This window comes from Pinus tabuliformis, chromosome 7 (genome assembly GCF_031772625.1).
Source record: "Pinus tabuliformis cultivar Carrire ecotype Pingquan chromosome 7, CPIR1, whole genome shotgun sequence".
Lineage (NCBI taxonomy): Eukaryota > Viridiplantae > Streptophyta > Pinopsida > Pinales > Pinaceae > Pinus > Pinus tabuliformis.
Genome location: NC_142293.1, coordinates 1,473,038,429 through 1,473,064,151, shown reverse-complemented (window position 1 = coordinate 1,473,064,151; position 25,723 = coordinate 1,473,038,429). Strand labels below are relative to the sequence as shown.

The 25,723-nt window shown below is 35.4% G+C and overlaps 1 long non-coding RNA gene and 1 pseudogene across 1 annotated transcript; one reads left to right on the top strand and one right to left on the bottom strand.

Annotated features, from left to right (window-relative positions):
• The first annotated feature begins 10,341 nt into the window (after nucleotides 1-10,341).
• On the top strand, nucleotides 10,342-14,424 carry LOC149253369 (FRIGIDA-like protein 3; annotated as a pseudogene).
• Nucleotides 14,425-17,957: 3,533 nt separating this feature from the next.
• On the bottom strand, nucleotides 17,958-19,061 carry LOC149253368 (uncharacterized). Its single transcript, XR_016266200.1, has 2 exons — nucleotides 18,734-19,061; nucleotides 17,958-18,098 (listed from the first exon to the last, which is right to left on the bottom strand). It is a non-coding gene; the product is annotated as an uncharacterized LOC149253368 (long non-coding RNA).
• Nucleotides 19,062-25,723: the final 6,662 nt, after the last annotated feature.

The following is a 25,723-nucleotide window of genomic DNA, read 5'->3' as shown; positions in this document are numbered from 1 at the left end:
TTAATCTTTGAAAGGCTCAGACATGTGATGAATTAATCAAGTACATAACGCAACCTGAAGAACAATTCTGTGAAGGGAAAAATAAAGCTTCATCTGACATCGTTTGAAGGGAGTAGTAGCCAGCACCAGCATTGAAGCGTTTGTGAGTCTGTTTCTAGGAAGTAAGAGATCGCGATAGAAAGAATAGTGAGTAGTCACGCTTGAAACAGTTACCACAACAGTAAAGAACAGAGGCCTGAAAACAATGAATTGCTTTTGTGCATACATTGAGGCTTAGTGCAGATATCTTGTTGGAAAGCTTCAAAAAATCATGGAAACATTATTGGAGATCATGATGCCTATTTGAAATCATCATGAGGTAACTTTGTAGATTCTGCTAAGGAAATACGAAGGGTTGTGAAGACCCCTTCAAATGAATACAAGATGTCATTGATGTAGCAGTGAAGGTGTAGATAGACATAATTCAACGAAGAAGATGTTGGGAGCAGAGAATAACTACCAAAAATATCTAGACAATGTATAGCAGAGGGTTGGAGCCCTTGGGGTTGGTGCCTCAGAATTTGGAAGGATTGGTGTCCTTGGAGTTGGTGCTCCTAAATCCAAGTTTGGTGCCTTGACAAGATAAGGTTGGTGCCCTGGAGGTTGATGCCTTGACAAGACAGGGTTGGTGCCCTGGAGGTTGGAGCCTCACAAAAAGTCCAAGTTGGTGCTTGGCAACTGGTTGGACCCTATATACATTGTACCTGATTTATTGTAAAGATTATATTAATAAAAGAATTTATTCCTGTTGTTCATTTTGTGTTCTAAATATAAAATATTTAACTAACAAAAATAAACAATTGAAAAGGAATATTGATTCAGCCCCCCTCTCAGTATTTCCAACATTTCCTTGAATTAAATTAGGAGTTAAATCGAAATTTTATTTTCATAGCAACTTATAATAGTTAACTAAGTTAATTTGACTTAGTTGGCTCAATAAATTCAAGTTGGAAGTCTATCTAGAGTCATGTAGAGTGATTCCTAAATTTTAGGGGCCCAAGTTGAATTCTTTTGAGTTGTAATTATTTAATTCAGTTTGACTGAGTTAAATTCAGTTAAACTAGTTCAAACAGTTGGAGGAACTAGTAGGAGGTTTGGTAGTGGGGATCAAATTTAGTGTAGCGTCACTACTCCACTAGTTAACTGAAGATTCACTCATAAATAACTCATGCATGTCAGTTCAGTAGGATACCCAGTTGAGATTAGATTTCAGGGACACTGTACTATCAATTGTATAATTTTCCGAGTTGTACAGATGGTTCATGCAATCAGTAGAAAGGCTATGATGGATTGCACAGTTATGGTGAGGAATTTTCCCAATTAAATATGGGCTAATTCTCTCAAGAATTGTGCAAGGAAGTAAGGGCTTGGTAGGCATCATAATTGGCTAAGTGTTGGCTTAAGCTGGTTTGTGAAACAGAGAGATAGATTGTACTTGTGCAACGATTATTTGGGTTGAAAAAACATTGTATTTTCTTCTCATATCTTCTAGTTAATGCAATATAAATAGTCGAGGTTTTGAACAGTTTCTTTCCCCACAAAAATATTGTGTTACGTGCGACTGAAATTCTTTCTTTTCTTCTTAGTGTTTTCATTGATCACTTTTGGTTTCCGCTGATGAGTAGAGTAGATTATTGTCTTTTGTTTTAGCATATCACATAAGATGTTGAATATACAAGTAAAAATATACATCATGCATTGTAGGGCTTCCATAGAGAGACTCTCCATGGTGGCAAGTTGTGTTTATTTCTCATGCAGCCTCTCTCTCAAAGTTGTCTTTTATGCGTGTATCTCCTCCTTCATAATAGACTCCCTTTGTCTCAAATCACTCAATTCCTTGCCAACTTCAATGAATTTCTCCTCCATGAGGTCCACATATTCCACATTCTTGAATTTGGCAATTTACATCCACCTGTGGGTTCTGCCTCTCTCTGTCTCAAGCTCATAGAGGAGTGGGATTGCAATTTTTTCAGGGATAATCCTTCCTCCAATAAATTTTTAGTAGGACCACAAGCTAGGTTGTGGATCAAGCTTTTGGAGCTCTTGGAGGTTCTTTCCAGCTGACTTCGAGGTGGCTTCTTCTTTCTGTAGCTCATTTTTCTGCTCCTATAGCTTCCCTTGTTCCTCCTGTAGCAAACTCTACCTCTCCTGTAGCAAACCCTATCTCTCCTGTAGCTTCTCTTCTTCTACTTGCTCAAATGTAGCTTGTATCCTGGGTTTCTTGAAGTTCACTGACCTAGTGGTGGGCCTACCCATAGATGGTACAAGTGACTTGGTTTTGGTTTTAGGAGAAGTGACCTCCTTAATCTTTCCCTCACTGGGTCCTACTTCTTCCTTTTTACTTGGTGATTCATAGGGACCCTTTTGGGGTTTTGTAATTTCCCTTGTCTAATTCTAGTGCCTTTCCTGGTTCTAAATTATAGGGGACCTTGTCTTGGTTTCCTCTTCTTGGGCTTGACAGGTGTGCCCAATGTAGCCAATGTTGCAGCTACTTCTTGTTCAGTATCCCCTGGAGATAGACTTGTTTGATGTGGTTGTTTCTCTGCTTCTTGGGGTTTAGAAGTCTCCTTAGGGCTTATTGTTCCTTCTACTTGTTTCTTCCCCTCTTCTCGTTTAATTTATGCTTCTCTTTCCTCTATCTCTGTTTCCTCCTCTTCCTCTATTTTTCTTTCCTCTTCTTCTATTTTTGCTGCCTCTTCCTCTCTTTTTTTCTCTTTCTTATTCCTTTGCTTTTCCTTATTTACCTCCAGTGCTAGAGGCTAGTGTTTCTCAAGGTGTGATGGTTTGGGTTTTTATGAAATTTTTCCTATCCATGTCCACAAATTTAGTCCATAGGATAGGGTTCCCTAAGTGGCTCAAAAAATCCATCACAATTAACTTGATGAGGCCATGGTGAGCTAAGTACTGGTACTTTCCTTCCATCAACTGACTCATCTCCATGATTAATTGTAGGAGGAAATGGGGAACACTAAGTCTTTGGGGGAGACATGATTATTCCTTGAATATCAACTCATGGAGAAATATGAAGTGGTAGGCATAAACCACACTTAATCTCCCTTCACAAGATATATACGAACCAAGGATCTCCTGTAAGATATCTGGTGCTATAAACTCCGTGTGTATTGCTTTGATTTCTAAAGTATCATTGGAAAAATCCTTTATGGATTATAAGCCAATTTCACTGTGCAATATTGGCTACAAAATGATTCAAAGATTATTGCAATGTCTCTAAAGGATACCCTGTCAAAATATATTGCACTAGAACAATTTGGGCTCTTAAAAAATCAACAAATACAAGAAGTGGCAATTGCACATAAATCTATGCATTCCATTTAGGTGAAAAAGAAGAATTCATTTATTATTAAAATTAGACCTAATTAAAGCTTATGAATGTGTTGACTTGTGTTTTCTACAAGTGATCCTACACAAGATTAGTCTCTCAGTGGAGATAGTCAATTGGATTATGGCTTGTATCACTTTTGTAAACTTTGCAGTATTGATTAATGGGGTGCCTTCTCGGATTTTCAAGGCCTCTAGGGGTTTGAGACAAGGATGTTCTCTATCCCCTCTTTTATTTTTACTGGTTATCGATGCGATGAGCATAATTATTTATGAGGCTCATTTCCAGGGTTATTTCTTGGGGTTGCAGATCACCAAAAACATTTCCATCAGACACTTCATATTTGTGGATGATCTCTTATTTATTAGGAAGGTTTCCACTGGGGAATGGAAATATTTATACCAGATTATCTCTTCTTTTGATCACCTTTGGATTTTATACAAGCCATGTAAAATCTATGTTGATTGATGCAACATTGGAGCTGAACATTATTGATATATTCGTTGTCGAGGTAGCCCCAATGGATTTGGGATTCAAATACACCATTTCCATCTGAAATCAAATAATTATGGCAATAGAGACTGGAGTTGGCTAATTGAAATTTTTGATTGGATATTATCAAATTGGTCTCTAAAGTGGTGGACACTAAGTGGCAAGTTGATTATGGTTCAGTTAGTCTTTTAGAGCATCATTTCTTATTAGATGCATCTATATTTATTGCCTTGTAATATCATCAAGTGACTTAATTCTATTATTTCTAATTTTGTCTAGTTTGGTCCCAACATCGTAAAAAAAAATCATATGGTTTGGTTGGAAGATATATCCAAGATGAAAGAGGATGGTGGTTGGGGTATAATGAATATTGAGAAATTTAGTTGGGCTTTGGGGGTGAAGACTCAATGGCATGCATTATGCAAAAATGACATCTGACAACGTATTATAAAGGAGATACATCAAAGGAATATGTCGATAACTGAGTGGATAAAGGCGGAGGTTCGAGCACCTTTCTCAGTTTCATACATATGGAATGGTTTGATGAAAATTAAACATTTTTTGATTGGGAACTTAAGATGGGAGATTGAATCGAGAAAACTGGTGGAGATTGGGCCGGAATATCCTATTCGATGATTCAATGGTGATCATATATTGCCTATAACACTCATTAGACATATCCCTAATATGAGCATATATTATTTAAATCAGATCCAAGTGGCATATGATCCTATTTTTCAATATCCATCCTGGGTATGCTCATGAGATTTGGGTCTTTTTGGGGAAATGGTTGTGTGTTGGGACATGTACATACAAAACTTCTCTATAGTGGGTATCATATTAAGGGATAAGGAAGACATTTTCACGTGGGATGGCAAGATTGAATAGGGGTTGATCTATGTAAAGGAGGCTTATAGGCATATCACACATGTTCAATAGTGTCATATAGATCGAGGGTGGTTTAGAAAAAATTGGGATTGGAAACTTATCCTAAAGCTAAAATGTTTTGGATGGCTGGTTGGGCGAAATAAAATACTAACCTGGGATAATTTATGTCACAGGGTTTTATTGGAATGGGAAGGTGTGTATTATGTAGGGTTGCACTTGAGGGCGTGACACATCTTATGCTAAATTGTCCATTTGCGGTATCCATATGGATTGTAGTGTTGAACACTTTAAAGATATTTGTGATTGGAATACAATATTTGTGGATTCTTGTAATCAGGACTATAAGATGGGCTACAATGACCACCTATCTATTCCTTTCTATATTATGTCGAGCATTTGGAGGTGTAGAAATGCTTGCATTTTTGAAAATATTTCACTGGACATAAAGCAGATATGCATTTTGATTTGTTCATACTTCAACGAGATTGGACCTATGGCCAACAAGGGACTAATGAGATGCATCAAACTTGTGGACATCTAGTGAAAATACTCAGAAGGGTTTTCCGATAGCACTGCAAATATGAATATATGTCACGGCAGGGCATACATTGTTTTAAATTCTAGTCAATAATTTTATTTTTGTTGGAATAGTGGGGTAGGCTCCAAAACCAAGGCGGATATCACTGAACTCTTGGGTGTATTATATTGCACTAAATGGTTATCTATTAAGTTGATCGATGTATTTGGTGATGCCAAAGTGATTATTGAATGGGTTGGGAAGAATATTTCCTTTGATCATCCTATGTTTTCCTATTAGATGAAAAGGATTAGGAAGATCATTGGTTTGTTTGGTGGGTTAACATTCACCCATATTTTGCAAGAACATAATGGAATTGTTGATGCTCTATCTAAATTTGGCCATAGATATCATCCTGAGAAGACCATCTACTATGCCTTCATCAATGATAGTTATCATGGGATTGACAAAATACAATTTACATGAGTACTTTTTTGCAGAATGAGGACCTTTTTGTTTTTATTTCCATAATCAAAACTAGCATATTTCTCTTTAACTTGTATTGAACATATATGTAATTTCTATTGTTTTGGAATGTCTTTATGAAATATGCTCCATGGGATACATGGACTATATTGTTCAAAAGGTCTTCTCTAGAGAATGGTGTTATATATATATATATATATATATATATATATATATATATATATATATATTGAATTTTTGTGGCTATGGTCACTTAAATTTTGAATATTGAATTGAAAATATTCATTTTCATTGATTAGTCCTTGGAAGAATTAATATGAGACATGTTCTTCTTGTTATATTTAAAAGAGAATTTCAAAATTCTAATTTTGAATTTTTAGCTTCAAACTAGTCAAGTCGATCCTTCCTCAAGTCAAGTTGGCCCAATGTAGAGACACCCATTCGCAAAGGCAAAACAATATATAAAGAGCATTCGACCTCATCAAGGCACCACTCAACCACACATAAGCAATAATTCTAGGAAGTTTTCGGGTGGCATATTCTAGGCATGCCCAAATTCTAGGCATATTATGGGAGGCCAAAATTCGGCCTAGGCAAATAAAAAAGGGTCAAATATTGAAGGGAAAAAGTTTGACTTGAGTAGAGAGTTCTTTGACCAAGTTTGACCATAACTTGTTGGACAATTTAATCTCATTGTCTACTAACTACATTAAATGTATCTTTTGTTGAATTGAAAAATTTCTCGAAGGAAAAAGTTGGCTTTTCCCCATGTGGGTTTTTTAAGGGTAAATGTTGTGTTTTCTTTGTGCATTGTGATCTCTACTATCCTTGTGCTTTTATGGTTGAATTTCTAAAGTGTAATTGTTTAATAATGAATTTGTTAAAAGAAAATCTACATCATAATACTTTTGCATTCTAATGCTACAAAAATAAATCATAATCTTATATTCTACAAATTATATGTAACAACAACTTTAGGAATATTTTAGATTTAGGGACTGAAATTCTACATTAGCTACTTTTTTTTTGGAAAAAAAAGAATGACAACTTTTATTTTGAGAGAAAAAGAAAATCACATATTGAATATACTCATTACTACATTTGATGATGGATTATATATATATATCTATATATATATATATATATATATATATATATATTGAAAGGTAATGAAAATTGTAGCAATTTTGTAAAATTTTACTGGTTATTGTGCTTATTTTATTCTATTTATTTTTTGTCCTTCACAAATTTCACTTAATTGATATTTTAAGAAAAACATTAGCTAAGAGACATTTAATACATCTCCTAATAAACAATCAATGTTTATAATCACAATTTTAGCATTTTATTTAATTTAATTTTTTCCCTTAACACATTTCACTTAGTTGATATTTTAAGAAAAACATTGGTTAATAAACTTTTAATACTTCTCTTAATCAACATTGAGTGTCTATAATCACAATTTTGGTGTGCTAATATGATTTCAATCCTATCAATAGATGCTTACTGATTTTTATTTTTGGACAATGAGTACAAATACTTTTAACATGTGCGTTGACAAAGCTCATTTCCATGTTTTAAAACCCATTCACATGAAAGAAAGCAATCCTATTTTTTTTAATAAATAATTGGATTTAGGAGACATAATATTATAGGTAAAATTTGTTACCCATAGTTGAAATTTTAAGTGGTTAAAATTTGTAAATATCATTTAAATTCATAATTTGCGAAATTCTTTGACTATATTCTTAATGTGTTTCAATATTTGTTGAAAGAGAAAACAATGTCAAATAACCCTAATTAGAATGTTGATGCTTCTCACTACTTATACATAGAATGTAATTAAAGAAATATTGACTCTCACCATTTATGTTAATATTGTTGAATGCAATTATTTTTGCACATAAAAGCTATTGTGAAAAAGCAATAACCTTTCTCTGACATTAAAAAAGCCTAATCAAAGTGTTGATGATTCTCATTACTTGAGTCCTACAAAAAAATATAATTCAAAAAACATTGACTCTCACCATGAATGCCAATATTGTTGAATGTAATTATTTTGCACATAAAAACTATTGAGAAAAATCAATAACCCTACTCTTTGCTTGTCTTTAAAGAGTAAACACATAATGTTGACATTATCTATTCTAGATATTTATTTTTACAAATGTTCATAATATTTTTTCGCCAAAAAATATACTAACAATTTTAGTTGAAAAATAATCCTCTTAGCTGTATTGAGCTTGCATCACTATCTTAGTTGAAAATGGAATACATTCTTCCTCAAGAACCAGTGTGCACACTATACCCATCACTGAATCAACGAGGCATTGTCAAAGCTATTAAATTTTTTTTTTTTTTTTTTTTTGAAAGAGTAGAAGACAAAGTCGCTGATTATATTCCTAGAAAATTTAGTTGCATTCTATTCTAGAGATCATTCCTCTAGTAGCAAATTCTTTTCTAACTAATTGTAAGAAAAAGGAATGAATTGGAAATTTGCACTTCACCATCTACTCAAGTAAAGACAATGTGACTAAATATGAGGAGAAAATTCACAATAAAAAAGATTAATTATTGTTTAGTAATCTTCGGCAAAATCACATAATCAATCTTTTGTCGACGCGTTTCGAACCAACCAGTGTGGTTCATCGTCAGGACAAGTTGAAGAACTAATCTGGCTTAGCTTGATTAAATAGAGTGTGCAGAGACTCCAACGACTATATAGCAACGGCTAATTTTGACCTGATGATCAAAGTCAAACTAATAATTTTATTATTAATAGAGACATATTATTAATAGTTAATTGAATAATACAATAAATTTATTGTTTTAAATATAATGGTCATTAAATCTACATATTTATTAAAAACCTATATTTATTATTATTCCTAAATTATTTAATTACAAATAAATAGTATTAAATTACTATCTGTGTATTTATTTAATAATAATTGTTTATATCTAGGGATCCAATGGTAAACTAGATATAATGGTCATTAATAAATTATGGTAAATCAATAATGGTAAACTAAATATAATGGTCATTAATCAATTATATCTTCATAAAACCTATATTTATTATTATTCCCAAATTATTTAAATACAATTAAATAGTATTAAATTACTATTGTTCTTAGAATTTAGTTACAATAGGTAATAGTTTAAATCCAATAAATCATTTTAATTTAATATTTAAATTTAAAGGCCCATTCGAAATTAAAATAATAAGTTCTATACAATAATCTATATTTTCCTAATAATTTATAGATTAATTATTGTTGGCTTATCTCAACTTCTTGTTCCTTGAATGAGACTCTGCTCTCATCATCGGGAATCTTTCAAAAGCCTTGAAACCGATTACCCATAATGATATTTTGTATTAGCGGTTGTTCCAAGGACAATTTGGAATTATAAGAATTACCAATCGATGAAAGTTTGGAAACCAATAAAAGGTAGGAAAGGTGAAATTGGAACAAACGACCATACTGCAGATCAAACCCAGAATCTCTGGTTCGTAGACCAGCGCCTTATTCATTAATTAATTAGTCTAATAACCAAAAGTATAATTTATTCCATTTTCCTATCGCTTCCTCTCACGCGATGTCTAATTCGTTTCATCTATTGCTGATGCTTCACTTCCGAGTGGGTTCTAACCAAGTTCTAACTGGCTAACTTTGATTCCGAAACCGGAATTGGTTCACGACTCACACCGATCTGGCTCTATCGCAATTGCCTGAACTGTAGATCGCAAATGAACTGAAATCTTTGGAAAATATGTATGTGACCCTGTAGGACGATGTGCCCTCCATATCCACGACCAATTCTGTTTGCTGCTCTATCAAAATATCTTGCTAATTGTGTTTGTTGCTCTATCAAAGACAAAAATATTACTGAATAGGATTATTGTAGGAAAATGAGAGATAGTTAGCAACTTATAATTCCAAAAAAATAAATGAGTAAAACTAATTTGATAGATTTTATTTGCTATCAGTTTTAAATGGTGAGCAATTTGTAGAAAGGCCAAAGTTTGTCGCCTGGATTTGATCGTTCATCCACTGAATAGTGGGATATAAGTCTCTTGAAACCGGCAAGTCAAGAAATTTTGAATTTTTTTTCATTGCACATTAAAGAGAGTAAACAGAGCTTTAAACTCTCTTTCATTGCTTGATTCGTGTGAGTTTGAAACATGCCAAATGAAGAATACCGCTCATGTCATCCCATCGTTGATAGGCATTGTTGAAATAACCTGAGGGAACATTATTGTTGATGCTTTCCAATTCTATATCACTAAAAAATTCAATGAGATGTGAGGATTTGTACAAGCCAAGCAAGGCCATCGTCCAGCAGCACCCAGCCCAAAAGAGGAAGAAACACACCATGAAGCCATGAAGCCATGAAGCCAACCTCCTAGGCATGGGCATTCATGTAGGCGCGCACAAAACTCAAATTCAAATTTCAAATAGAAATACTAAAGGACGATAGGCCAGTGGCGCAACAGTAGGTTGAAAATTCAAAATTCAGATTTCAGATGGTACTTGTCCATCAATGCTTTAATTGCATGCACGGTCTGAACAAGATGATGGCGGCGAATAGAGACGTGGACCGTATATGGCCTGTTTCGGCGGTTATCAGAAAATTAGGCAAAGACGTCGGAGATATAGGATGTGATGTTGGATACATGTTATGGAATGCATGTATCACCATCCATAAGGAGGTCACATCAATTTCAAAGAGCTGCAGTATAGACTACTCCTTATCTTAATAATGAAAGGCATAAAAATAAAGGTGAGAGGCCCACTGCGATATGACATGATGTGGAATCTATACTTTATCTTAATAATTAAAGGACATAGAAATAAAGTTGATGTGAAAAGTATACACAAACTATGACATGATGTGGAATCTATACTTTATCTTAATAATGAAAGGACATAGAAATAAAGTTGATGTGAAAAGTATACACAAACTATGTAAAATTTTCTAGAAGTCAATGTGAAAAATTTTAAAGACTTAGCCGAAAGGAAAATGGAGGCAGAGATAGGAAGGAAGTGGAGAAATTTTTGGCTGTGGTATGAATTTAATAGGAAAAAAACAACAGAAAAAAGCGATCATGTGCGATGTGGTCGACGATTGTGCAGAGGAGAGTAAATAGTTGTCCATCAAATATAGCAACCAAAAAAAAAGTTAATTTGTTAATATTCTTTATTAAAAATAATCGAAATGGGTATTAAAACTAGCATTTGCACCAAATGTTGCAAAGGAAACGCCGTAAGGCATAAATTGAGGAACAATTCCGACATGGGAATGGGAAAATGTATATAAGATGCAGATATGTAGCATAAATGAGATTCTAAAGATTTATAAATTGAAGTTTATTTAGGGTGCTTAAGTCTACATTTTTTTTTAATTATTGAATTAATATTGCATATAAATCTCATAAAATTCAACCAACTTATAATTGAGGGCTCTGAGCTCTAAGTTTGTCTTTGGGTCATTAACATGGTAATGCACTGTCTCAACCACTAAACCACATAACAACAAACAAAAGACTACAAAATGTTACGATCATTACTATGGTAAACCCAATGACTCTACACACAATAATTTATTCTTTACTCGAAGAGAATATTGCTTAACCATATCCACAAAAAGATTGCAAGGTGGAAAGCATTATGCAGAACAGAATCTTTGTTATTATAACTTGTAAGTTGTAGCATTGTTCCAACCAATAAAACTATCTTCACATTTTGGAAGATCAAATGGAAATAAGTTTTGAAGAATTCAATAAAAAACGTCCAAGATCATTGGATCACATGATTAATGGTACCCTGTCCTATGAATCTAATATTTTTATGCACTTACAATTAAGGGAGAAAACAAGGTCCAAACAATGTATACCACAGGGACCAATAAATAGTATATTTTCTAATCCTTGCTAGGATCAGAAAAAACAACATTACTTCTCCTTAAATCCTTCACAATCAAATTATACAATTGTTGTACAACACAAGGCCCATGCTGTTGTCAATAGTTCTGATTGAGAATGCGACCAGATTCCTTCAATCTCATACAGTGATTAATGCACCAATTATACAATTGTTGTACAACACAAGACTCATGTTGTTGTCAATCAAGCAATAGTTCTGATCGAGAATGCGCTAGATTCCTTCAATCTCATATAGTGATTAATGCACCAAACATAGATGTACTAGTTTCAACGACTTTTATATCATTTTGCTGATGTTGTCATGTCAAAATCAATGTGATACAATTAAGTCACCTTTAAGAAGAACCTCATTGCAATTTTTATACAAGGATGTCTGTCTTATCATTACTCATTCTAATTTCACCTCTTTTATTGTCAGACTTCACGAATTAGCCTCCAAATGCTTGCTTCATCCACAGACCAGTGAATTACCTTTTATAAATATTTTGTTTGAGCATTGGAACTCAATAACATTTACAAAATTATAAAAAGTTTATCTCCAATCAATTTCTTTTCTTTTCTTTTTCTTTTTCTGATTTCCACTTATTATTGTTATATAAATATCTAAACTCATTTTATAATACTTTAAAAATAGAAATTTTCAGATATTATAATCCCTAAATCCTTTCTTCCCATTCTTAATGACTTTTGCAATTGGAAATAGGGCTTTGCAATTAGGTTCCCTCTGCATTAAACTCTGCAACTGACCCACCACGGTTAGTGTTGGAGTCCTTGGAGGGGTTTTATTCTCTTGAACAAAAGTCAAGTGACAAGAAAGAGTTTGGGCTCTAGGCTCTACGCCGGGCTTGTACATTATTACTAGAATCTCTTGTACCTGTTTTGGAAGATCCTATTTTGGGTGTTGAACATCCAGTTCTGCCCTTAAATATAAAGGAGCAAGCCAAAAGTATTGCACATGAATGGAAGTCGAAGATAAACCTTGAAGGAGATGTTGCCAATGGAAATTCGTTGCAGGCCCAGGCCTTCTTGCAACTTCTAGCTACTTTTGGAATTGCGTCAGAGTTTGATAAAGATGACTTATGCAAGCTTGTTCTTGCATTTGCACGGTGCAGGCAGACACCTGAACTCTGTCGTTCCCTTGGACTTGAATAAAAAATGCCAGGTTGGTTGGCTGGTGTTCTGTAATGTTAGCCTCAGTGGCTAGGCTGGCAAAATTTCCATCCATTTTGGTAGATAGGCTTTTTGTTGTTTTTCTGGCATTCATGGCTAGCTTGGTTTTTTTGAGGGACTGGTGGATTTTATCAGTATACTTGGTTGTGGCTGATTGAGTTGAAGATAAATTTTGGTAATCCTGGCTGTAGTAAACCTTCCCAACGTTTTTTGTTTAGTCCAGTGAACGGGTTTCTAAGTTGACGGGGTTGGTAGTCTTTTCTTTAGATCTCAACATTTCATATGCAAGGCAGATACTGAGTGGCCTCTACTAGGTAGACATCTTTTTATGAGGTAGAAAGTTGTATGTAAGTTATTTTGTTGATATTAATAAAGGCACCTGAAGATGATCAGCTATGGTAAAGTGTCATAAGGCCTTTCATGAGTGGGGAACTGTTTACTTACGAAAATGGTCTCAAGCTGGCATAGCTGTTATCTTTATTGACAAATCCGTTGAAGTTGTCTGTATTGTTTTTTCTTTCACAGTAAACTGTCTTTTGGTATTTCAAATGTTTGTGACATATTCAGAGTAACTGAAAATTTTGTGACAATTTCATGCAGATGTTGTAGAAACCCTGGTCAATAGTGGAAAACAAATTGAAGCAGTCAACTTTGCTCATGCATTTGGGCTGAGAGAGAAGTTTGCACCTGTTCCTTTGTTGAAAACAAATTGAGGCAGTCAACTTTGCTCATGCATTTGGGCTGACAGAGAAGTTTTCACCTGTTCCTTTGTTGAAGGAATATCTGAAAGATGCTAAGAAAGCTTCTTAGGCAAGTTTAAAAAGCGGGAATAACTCTACTGTTGCACAAGTACGATTGTATTACTATTATACAAAATGTCTTGTTATGTGATGATCATTTTGGCTTAGTATTGTTGGTTATATCGGAAGTTCCTTTTTTGACCAATATTTTTATTTGCTGCTACAGAATGAAGTAAATACAAAAGAGCTTTCTGCTTACAGAGCTGTTATAAAGTGCATTGAGGAGCACAAACTTGAATCGCAGTTCTCACCAGATCCTCTTCAAAAGCGTGTAGCTCAGCTAGAGAAAGCTAAGGCTGACAGAAAAAGGTCTGCAGGTGCTGTTAAGTCTCAACCTAAGCGTCCTCGTGCTAATGGAGGAAATGTTGGTGTATATATGCCTCTGTTAAGTGCAGATGAAAGAACTCCGACTCTTTATGCTTCTTCCAATGGTGCAGACAGAAGCTTTTATAGGTCTTTGGATAGAGTACAATATTCTGGTGCAGCTCCAGGTGTTACATCCTACAACCTACAGGGCCAAAATGCATATGACAGATCAAACCAAGGATTATATGGAGCAGGCTATGGTGTTGGAAATAGGACTCCAGTCTCGCTCTCAAGGCCATATATGTATCCATCAGATAACATGGGGCCTTCGTTGTTGGGTTCCGATTCTTACAATTCCTCTACTAATTACAGCAACCATCACTTTGGCAATAGACTGCCTGCCCCTCCTCCAGCTTATCAGTCTTCTTTTATACATTAGGTAGGTACGGTGCTTATCTTACCGTGGTCAAGCAAGTTCTGATCTTATCAGGCCCCATAAAACCTTTTCTATTGGATGTGGCTGGTAGTAAGCACTTAGCTTTGAAGAGGTTTTTTGACTTTGTTTCTGTAAATCTAAAAGATTGGCAAAGTTCATTTGGTAGCTTTTCACAATTTTCAGTGGCGTTTTCTTCTATTAAGGAATTTTATTTTTGTATGGTATTGAGTGCTTCATCACTTTCCCAGGTTACTATATACTGTAGTGTTTACAGTTCAAAGATGATTCTATGCATAATTTTGGTATTTTTTTATTTGTTTGACAAATCAGAGAGGATCAATCTGTCTCTTTGTGGAAGATTAAAATTTGGTGAATAATATATCATTTGTGATCTTGTTCGGAGCTCATAACACAAGACTTTCAATTGCATTGTATGCCGAGGGTTGGTCTTGTGCTGAATATGATTTAATTGTCCACTTGCACGTTACCTCATTGGTACCTGTTTACTCTACGCCTATGAAGCAAATCAGATTTTATTTTGATTAGTCCAATTGTAAGGCTATTTTTGAAACTGGACCTGCCCCTCTTAAGCTGGACCCTGCCCCTCTTAAGCTGCTGCATGATTTAAATCCCCCTTTTTGAGCAGAAATGATTTGTAGTGCTAGTGGTATAGTTGTTATACCCTGCATTAATATTTTTGTGTTCTCTGTAACAAGGACAACGCACATTGGAGTTATATGTCCCATCTAGAACTAGCAATTGTCTCAAAAGGTACAAAGAGAGGCCGATAGGATTATTAAATTAGAATTGTTGAATTTCTCTAGAAGAGATGTTGGTTCAAGCCTACAAGGAGCAAAGAGATTTGATGTTTGGAGTTCTATGCTTTTTAGACACCATATTTCTTTAAATACAACTTAATTTTAGAAAAAGTTCAACCGCAATGCAGTTCTGCCATGCATACATACACTTAAATCGCTATTGGGCTTATGATATTGACAAATTCAAAGTAAACTGGTATACAAGAGAATGTACCAAGCTAAACCACAAGTTACACATCTTCAGACCTAAAAAAGTACATAACAATGGTTTGGCATATCAATAGCGATATCATAATTGCTTTTCCTTCCACATACATACAATTGCTCCAAAGGCAAGGACAAGAAAAATTTTCAGCTCTAGTGAGCACCAGTGGGTCACCAAAACGAGTGACCACTAATGGCTTTCACATTTATACAAGGAATTGGCAAGGGACTTTACATGGACTCCACTCAACTTCAGACGCAGCTTCAGCCAATATGGAGAGTGATTGAAATTGAACATAGCTAAGTAGTGGCATTGGCTCACAGTAATACACCAAGTATAAAATAGTTAAGCTTTTACAGAAGCAAGGAGTAAGAAAAATTATGAAGCTCAGAGAAGTAGATTTAAATCAATCAAAGCTTGTTGAACGGCTATAATGTCCATAGAAATAATCTTCCAATGTTCTACTCTCATGTACAAGATCCATAGAAATAATCTTCCAATGTTCTGCTCTCATGTACAAGATTTTAACTTTGATCTGGACTACTGTTTGATACCAAATCATCATCAACTCCAAGCATTGCAAGTGATAGATGAGTTTGGATGTCACAACTCCCAGAGTTTTCTCTGGGCTCATCCTCAATCAATTCATCAAATTCCATGGACATTGTCAATTACCTCTTGGTCCAATAAGGTAGGTCATCTCCTTCTCCTCGTAGTAATTTCAAAGTCTGCAATAATAAGTTACAGACAAACAATGAGGAAGAATAAGTTCACGTTCTTACATTAACATTTATCCATTGTTTGAAATTTCACAAAGTCAATTTAATGCAAAGGTAAGCCACTTTATTTGGGGAAACCAAAGCTTTCAATTCAAATCTTGCAATCCAGATTTCAGCTAGGATAGTGATTCTCAGGAAAGCTATATACTCTCTTGATATTGGAGCGAAACCAGATATGCTGGCTCTTAGGCATATGTTTTCGGCTCTTAGGCATATGTTTTCGGGTATACAATGGTTAATTTCAGCCACCGTGAGGATGTATGCAGACCATTTGAATTTATGCTTCAGCAAAATGGTCACATCCATTTACATAAATGAGTATGTATGCACACTGTTTGAACTTACACCTCAACCAAATAAATGTGAAAATCGATTTATGGAAATAAATCGATGCACATATTGGTTTTGTATTGCTTGAATTGTTAGTGTAAATTGGGAAATGAATTATTTTATGTGGAAGATTAATTTGACTGGAGAAATAGCAAAACAAATTGCGTGTATGAATTATTAAATTCTGTTTTCGAAGTGTTTTGCGGAGTTCAGTGGATTTTCTGTCATGCAAATCCATTTGGTATGGGTTGTGTGAGTGCTGTGTAGTTACATTCTTCATTTACTTTCTATATATTTGGCAGCTGGAAAATATATTTTGAAGCAAAATGAATTGGCTTGAGCTTGCTAGTTAATATGAATATTTCAGCCATATTAAACGCGTTAGAAGTGAGGAACGCGTTTTAGTCAAGCTATTTGGCATGCTTAAAAGAAACCAACAATGGCGACTGACCTCATTTTCAGTTGATTTGAAAATTAGTTGACTGGCAATGCTAGCTAAATATAGTTTCTCATTAATGGAGTGTTCTACCAAAAAAATCGTCCTCATTATGTTGTTGTCGCGTACTGAATTAATGATGGAATTGAATGGAACCGTTTTAATGGCCGTTAAATGAACCTTTGCTTGTATTCATTCTACTGCATTACCCCGTGTTCGTATAAATTTCTCAGCCTAGATTTTTGGAGAAATTCCTGAAACAAGTTTGTTTCTGTTTGCTTTGTCGGTGTTAAGTTTTTGCTGATTAACTCTAGTTTTGCCTAAGGTACAATGTATGCTCATTATGTTGATTGTGAACTTTAAAATGGTACCCATAATGGGTTCAATGGCGGTGTGAAAACCCTTGTGAAGCAAACGCTTAAACGAAGCAATTTGCCTTTGTTTGAGGTTGTGCACAAAGTGTTTGACGAAATACCTATACTATAATTTGGGCTAAGGCACTGCAATGCATCAAATATCGCTTTTCCCGTTTGAAATCACCACTGTACACAACATAATTTTGTGTTGCATCTGCCGCGCATACATTTATATAATACCCAATCCCAGATGGGTAAACAATTACCTATTTTCACAAAAGAAAAAACAGGCTATCTTTCATTATAATAAGAAAAAATAGTTACAATATTCACCCTTCTGAAATCCAAAATGACACAGTACTACAACTGCTGCTCTATGGATAGAGCTCTAATCTGCTTAAGGCTGGGCTTACATGATAAATTTGGGTTTAGATTAGCAAAATCTCAATTTTGATAAAAGAAAGACAGAATTACAAAACCTCTCAACTCAATAAAAAACCCGATGAACATCTTTCCTTGTTTATTTCAGCGATGATGATACTCTGTCTCTGCTTTAGAAGGGCAGACAGACAATGCAGTGTATACCATTATATTTGAAACATTAGAGCTACAAATGGATCCATTAACAAAATAATTGTAGCTTATTTCGCCAGCATGATAGATCTGCCACGTTTCGATAGTAGATCAGCCACCATATTCTGCTCTCTGTAAATGTGGGAGAATGTGATGTGCTTGAAGGACTTCGCCAGATCTCTAATATAGCACATCCAATGGGTGAACAATCACTTACTCTTTCCCAATGGAAGTATATCGTTTTAGAAATGAGTTAGACTTCAAATATTGGCTTAATGAATTCTCATGGTTTTATCCTTTCATTCCGCCATGCAAAAATAAAATTCCTGTAAACTTCTTGGCATGGGGCTGTTTCTTGCATGTGAAAATGCACTGTTTATTGAAAATACAACTGGAATACATTAATGGAAGTAACGAGACCAATGGGAATTTTTAAAGAGATGATACAATACAAAAATCATTGGTGAAAATGCAATTGCCTTTACATCTACTTGTTCACATTGCTGTACAAAATGTAAATAGTTCAAATTTGACGATACACAGGGAATGGATTAGTTACTCTTTTCCTATAAAAGTAGAAGCTTTGTTTTTGAAATATTGGCTTAAAGAATTCTCATTATTTTATTCTTTGATTCCGCCCTGCAAAAAAACTCTTTCCTGTAAATTTCTTGCGACAATAGGCAATTTCTTGTGTGCGATAATAGACTGTTTCTTGTAGGTCCTGCTGTGTTGCAGTAATTGAGTATCAAGACCGAAGGAAAATTTTGAAAAGATAGTACAATATAGAATGGTGAGTACAATAATACGATATCTACCTTACAAATTTGAGCCCGGAAAACCACTGATCCGCTGCAGGGGATTAATGATCTGCTGCGCCTCTGCCTTCGAAATACCAACTGCATAACCTGAAAATATGAAGAAAACCCTTGTTCATGCAGCAAAATATTATCGATAGAATAAATTAAGTCGGTTGACGGTTCGTAAGGAAGATAGTGGACAGTTATTGCAGGATCGAACGAACAGTCGCAGTTATTGCAGGATCGAACGAACAGTCGCGGTTGGCCTTGCTCAATTCAAATCAACGGATAAGGATTACCTAATCGTCTAACACCAAAATCCAATGGCACATATTTTGACACGAAAGCAATTTGGGGAGTTAATCTGAGAGGGAAACGCCTTACGGCGTAATTACAAAAACTGCCAAATTTAATAGGGTGTTTCAGATTTATAATTCTCGTTTTGCTTTTTTTTGGTTCATTTCAATTTAAAGTTAATTTGTTAATATTCTTTGTTAAAAATAATCAAAATGGGTATTAGAATGACAAAAAATTGTCAAATTTAATAGGGTGTTTGAGATTTATAATTCTTGTTTTTTTTTTTTTTTTGTTCATTTCAATTTTTTTGGCAATCACTTCAACATATTTGAAGTGTGTTTTTCTTAAAGTTGGAAAATAGGGGTAGGCTTTTCCTTTTCATTTTTGTTGCATTATCAATCACCATTTCCATATTCATTGGCCCTTAGGTGGAATTCCATTAAGTTTTGACATTAATTAATCTATATTTGCATGTCATACCTTACATGGTCATATCTTACACGGTAGAGCTTGAAATTATTCTTCACATGGATGCTCTAGTTTAGCACTTATTTCTCATATCGGTGTCCATGCTATGTCTTTTTATTAACTCAGTATCCCTCCTTTTCAGCCACCATGACTCTAAATTGAAGCCTCACTTTCTCTTCTTTGTTATCTTCTAGCTATACCTCAAGAGGATTCCACCACTATCTACCTTGCGATAATTGTTATGCATTTCCTTGACTCGTTATGTATGTTGATATGCTATGGTATTTCTCTCCTCGTTGCAATCACACTATACTTGGCCATATTGATATCTTTCACTTAGTGTTCTTATCCTTCCTGGAGAAACTGCTACGATGAGTGGTTTTTATCCCCAACCCTTTTACATCACTTTCCTTAAGGAGGCTCCATTAGATCTAAACAAGTTTCTACCCTTTATGCCAATCATTTCTCTAAGATGAGCTTCTTTTGTGTCCTCATGATCATTAATCCCTAAAGGGTATCGAGCATAATTTTATCTCTTTTTCAAGCTCAATAAAAACCTCACGAAAAATACACTCTATATCAAGCATACTATTATCTCTTCTTCGAGCTCGTTAAACAAGGAAGAAGAAACCTTATCAAGTATCATTTTATCTCTTTTCCAAGCTCGTTAAAACTAAACAAAAAAGAAATTGTCGTGCTTACTTATATTTTCTTCCATGCTCGCTAATCTATGAAAGAGATACCAAAAAAAAAGGGATAGAAATTAATTTGATTATTCTATTAGTTAAAATGACAATGTTTGCATCAATATCTTACAACTGGTTTTTAGCTTGCCCATGAGTCGTACCATAGAAATGCTTTTATTTACTCCTCTTTCTGGTTACTTTTCCAGTGATGTAGGAGCATCCCACAAGTCAAAATTGTATTTTCACTAGACCTAGGAAATGTCATTTACCAAGGGAGTTGGTTCCCTCATTGAATGTAATTATTTAATTAGTGTGTGGTTTTAGAGAGTTCTAGAATAAATATGCATTTATAAATAAAATTGTAATCAGATCTATTCTTTGGGAAAGATATTGGGAATATTAAGAGAATTATAGAGATTTGGGGTTAGTTAGATCTTTTGAGGAAAATATAGACCTAGAGGATCTAGTTTATGTGAGAAAATAGTGGATCTAAACCAGAATTTTGTTATGAATCTTTTTTTTTATAAATCAGATCAATTTCATGAAATGAGTGGCCAGTACATAGGAGAGATTCAAGAGGTTTTAAGGGCCAAAAGGCCAAGAGAGAGCCAAATGATGTTTTCCAAGCCAAAGGGGACCTTTTTGTAATCATGTGCATATTATTTAAAGTAATAGAAGAACTCAGTGTGACCTTGTGTGTATGCATGTGATTGTTAAGTTCTTGAAATTGTTTCTGAAATCAAGAATATTGCAGGTGAATCTCAAAACGGATTCATGTATTCCTATATATTGTTTGTAGGATTAGAGTAGTGCAGAGGAAGCGTGTGTGGAAATTGGAGATAGTCGAAGGTCTCATTACCATTGAAGTGGGGACCCTTTTTCATAATGGAAGGAGCAAAGGCATTGATCATTGATCAATTGTATGATCAATGATTGTGAGTTTATCAGATTCATAGAGGAGCTAGAAGCCATAGAATCTAGTTGTACGCGAAGCCAAACACAAAGGAGTACAACACTTAGTTTAGTAAAAGTCTTGGGCAACATAACTTGAATTTTGTAAGAGGAGTGTTTATATTTGATAGTGTCAGGTCGGTGGCTTGTACCCGACAGTTTTTTGATGCATTCAATTGTTAACGAGTCAAACTATCAATGCTTGGCTAATGTGGCCTTGAAAATACATAGCATTAAGTGGGGCGCCCGAAGATTCTAGCTCGATGACTTCTGTAAAGCCATGCCTCCATTGTGTCGGGCTAACAAGAGCAGCCCAGAACATTAATTCGGGGTCCCACCCAGAAGCTCCTACCCAACAGTTGTAATAAATCACTCTTCTCATTGCGATGAGCTTATTGAGTCAGGCTTATGTGGCAAGTGGGCCATCCAAAGGTTCCCAACTAGTGGTTTCATAACCCAACAGAGTTTGTAACTTTTCCCATTGCAACGGGTATTTAAAAGCACTGGCTCACGTGGCAGAACCTAGTTGGAAGGTGAAACATATGTGGGCCAACCCAGAAGATTGAAGCCCGACAGTGCATGAAATATATAAATAATAAAAGGTCGGCATTTGAAATTTGGGCCTTTAAGTGCATGGTCATAAAGTGAGGTTCTATAATCAAGAAACAGAGGAGCTAATGAAGAATGAAACACACATATATCCATAAGAGGAGCTAAGGTATAAGGGAAGACCATAGGTGCGTTGACAAAGGTAAGTCCTGAGCATAGAGGAAAGGGGTCAAGTTATTATTTTTGCATTGCCCTTTGTTACAAAGGGTCAAATTAATATTAGAGAATATGCTTTTTAATGTTGTGCACTTGTATTGGATTTGCATAAGGGTCGAGATCATATAGAGAGGCCTGTGATGGTTTGGGAAAGGGTTTGAATGTATCAACCCTTTCAGCTCCTCCCATTGTTTAATTAAATCTCCTACCATAATTTATATGAAGAGACTTATTATCCTAGAAAGCGATAATAACACAAGGTGGAAGGAAGCGCCTTTCTAGAAATAGTAGAGAACTAGGCACTATGTGTCGGTAGGTCTAATTTGGGCCTGCATCAAGTGGTATCAAAGCTTTGAAAGCTCTAAACCCAAATAAGAGTAGATGATAAGAGGAATTTGAGCTACAACAGAGGTAATTTTGATTTGTTTTGCAATCTTAAATACTGAAGATTGTTGATCATGAGGAGAAGCTTGCAAGATTTATGAAAACACTAGAGATTGTGAGCATATAAGACTACAATAGAAAAACATCGCTAACAGAAGACCGAAATAGAGGAATAGGTTTGAGACTGAAACTATTGGAGAAGAAGAGAAAAATAGGTTTAGGTATTGTTTATTTTAGGTAATCGTAGATGAAAAATAATTTGATTGAGGATGTTTGTTTGAGGAAATTCCAATAGAGTTTGAATAAAAGGATGAAGTGCCCTTAGTTGAAAGGTAGATTGCATGCAGAAGACAAAAGACAAGGTGCACAAAATTGGTGAAAGGACGAGATCTTGAGGAAATGACTTGAAAGGTATTGATGTTTGTATTGACACTAGCCATAAAGTGTTATGTTGCAAGTAGCAGCCATAAAACAAATGAAGATGTGATAGGAGAAACCCTAAATGAGAATGTGTTTGCAGGATAGTAGACACTAGTAGGAGGAAGTTGACATCAATCAAACAACTAGCAATGTTGTGAAAGAAAAAAGAAAGTAAGAATGCTCTTAAAAGAAAGGAGGATTTTGACAGAACCCCGCAAGAAGATGGATTGCTGAAGAAAGAGAGAGGACAACAGAAGTTATCTAAAGAGAAAGTGAGCAGGTGAAATTGCAGCAGCCTAACAACTTTTGAAGTTGAAGAGAAGGTATGTTTTAAAGGAAGGAGAAAAGGTTTTATTGCAGGGAACCAGAAGAAGGATGACTTCCAATAGAAAAAGTTGGGTAGAAGTTGTTAGAGGCAGTTCCATAGTCATTGTAGGTAGAATTTCCAGAGATAGAAACAGAAAGGAAGAAAGAGGAGGCTTGTTGTAGCTCACACGTGAACAAGGAGAGCTCAAAAAAGAGAAGAACCAGGAGGTAAAATGGCTACGGATAGTCATGTGATGGGTTCAAAGATAGTTCACAAATCAAGAAGGTAGAATGCCAAGACAACTGCCAAAAGGAGAATGAGTGATGATGTTAATTTTAGGTAACAATGGTATGTTCTATGCTTAAGTGAAATTTACTTCAATTTCTTTATTAGCCCAGTATCAATATCCAGTTTAGCAATCACATCAGCATGATAATAAAATGCAGATAGAACATAAACATAAATAGTAGAAGACAAGCCAAGACAAGAGGACACAAGATGTGGCACCAACCAAGGACAAACCCCAATATGGGGAAACCCTTGATCGATTATTCTTATATTCTTCAATAGTTCAGCAGAGAGAGAGATAGTACACATTAGAGGACTTTTGAGGTCTAAAATGGGCCTCCTAAGAAAAATGTACAACCAAAATAAACTTTATGAGAACCAATAGGATTCAAGATGATGATGTCAACCATGGGGGAAGATTCACCATTTTGGAGTAAAAAAGTAAAAAGATTAAAAAATAATAAAATAATAAAACTACTTTTTCAACTTGCATTTTCAACTTATCTCCCTAATGTTTTACTCAAATTTCAAGCGAGAGTACTCGTTGGATGCAAAATTTAGTTGCTCATCCAAAGAGTACCCATGTTGCATACTTTTGATGGACCCTATTACATGAAAAATGAAAAATACATGAAAAAACATGATTGCAATCACGTTTTTCATGTATTTCTCATTTTTCGTGTAGCAGGGTCTATCGAAAGTATGCAACATGGGTACTCCTTGGATGAGGAATCCAAAGTGTTCCTGCTTGAAATTTGAGTAAACCCATAGGGAGATAAGATAAAAATACGAGTTGAAAAATTAGTTTTTCCTTTTTTTCCTCTAAAATTTAATGATGTAACCTAATCTTATTTTATTATTTCCACTATTATTTTATAACTTCCTTAGGAGGCCCTTTTTAGACCTCAAAACTCCCCTAATGAATTACAATTCTGATAATTTATGACAGCAACAAGAAGCCCTAACCAGAAAAGTCAACACTGGTCAAACAATGCAGAATTCTTCCTCTAAACAGCTTGGTTAAACCCAGTCAACTTCAACCTCCAACAGTAAGCCCAATCAACCCAAAACAGTCCAAAAAAATCCAGTCAAAAACTGGTCAATGAAATTCAACCTGCGGTTAGCCTTAGGGCAGTCAATGCTAGTCAAATGAGAGGTCAAATTGCCTCGATTTTAGTTCCCAGATCTGTGTCCTGTTAGGACAGAGATGCCTCACCCAAACCATAATAAAAACAAGTCAACGCTTGAGGTCAACGTAGTCAAACAACAATCCTGCAATTCGGTCAACGCTGGTCAACACAGTCACACCAAAAATCATCCTTCTTCCTTCACACGTGTGAGAGACAGTTGTTCAAATTTGCATACCCAATCACAAGAGGAGAGAGAGAGATGATGAGATGATATGATGATAAAATGACTTGAGGTCTCCTCCTTTTATATGCAAAGTTGAGGACAGGTTGGGGGTTTTAATGCCATTTTTGCTTGCTAGCCGACCTTGAGAATTTGTCCATAATATAAATAATTTCATATCTTCATTTGTACATGTTGAAATTGGATGATCTTTAGATCAATACTACACCTCTCAGAGAGGAATCCAAGAAAAATATCAGTTGTCATAAATAAGATGACCCACGTGGAGTTTGGCCCTAGTTTCCAATTTTAACACTCCCTCTCAACTAGGGAGAACTCCATCTACTAATCCATCTGCCAGTCGGTACTATCTCTGTCGTCAATGCACTGCTCTGCACTACTATGCTCTGTTATGCTGAACTATGAAGAAGAAGAAGTGATGAAGAATGTATCATACCATTCTCTACTGACCCAAAGTCGGTCCCAGATAAAAGACAGTGTCTCATACCACTCTTACTAACCCGAAGTCAGTTCCAATCAAAAGAGAGTGTCTCATACCACTCTTACTAACCCAAAGTTAGTTCCAATTGATCCCAGATCAATATCAGTCATCCTAGCATAGGGAGTATGGTAGTACACAATGCGTCCATCGGTAGTACTATGGTACCTATCCTCATTTCCCTACTCATTGGCTAGATGAGAGGTACTTTCCATGAGTCCCAAACTGCATGGGTAGGATGTCTCAGGAGGAGAAGGATGAACCACTCACCCTGCCTGCATGTCACCAGGGGTATCATAAGGGAATGCTGAACCACTCACCCTGTACACATCAAACCACTAGGCGAAGGTTGAACCACTCACCCTATGGTTGCTCATCGCTCCAAGAAGTACCCCAACCCCCCCAGAGCTCCCAGAGTGCAATTTCCATATCATACAGGACCCTCAGAAGAGGGTCTCTCCACATTCCAAGTTGTTCTCGGAAAGCTAAGAACTAAACCTTCGCTAGGGACTTTGTCAGAATATCGATGACCTTCTCATTAGTCTCAATGTGATGGAGCCTTATTGCTCCTTTTTGTACCATATCCCGGATAA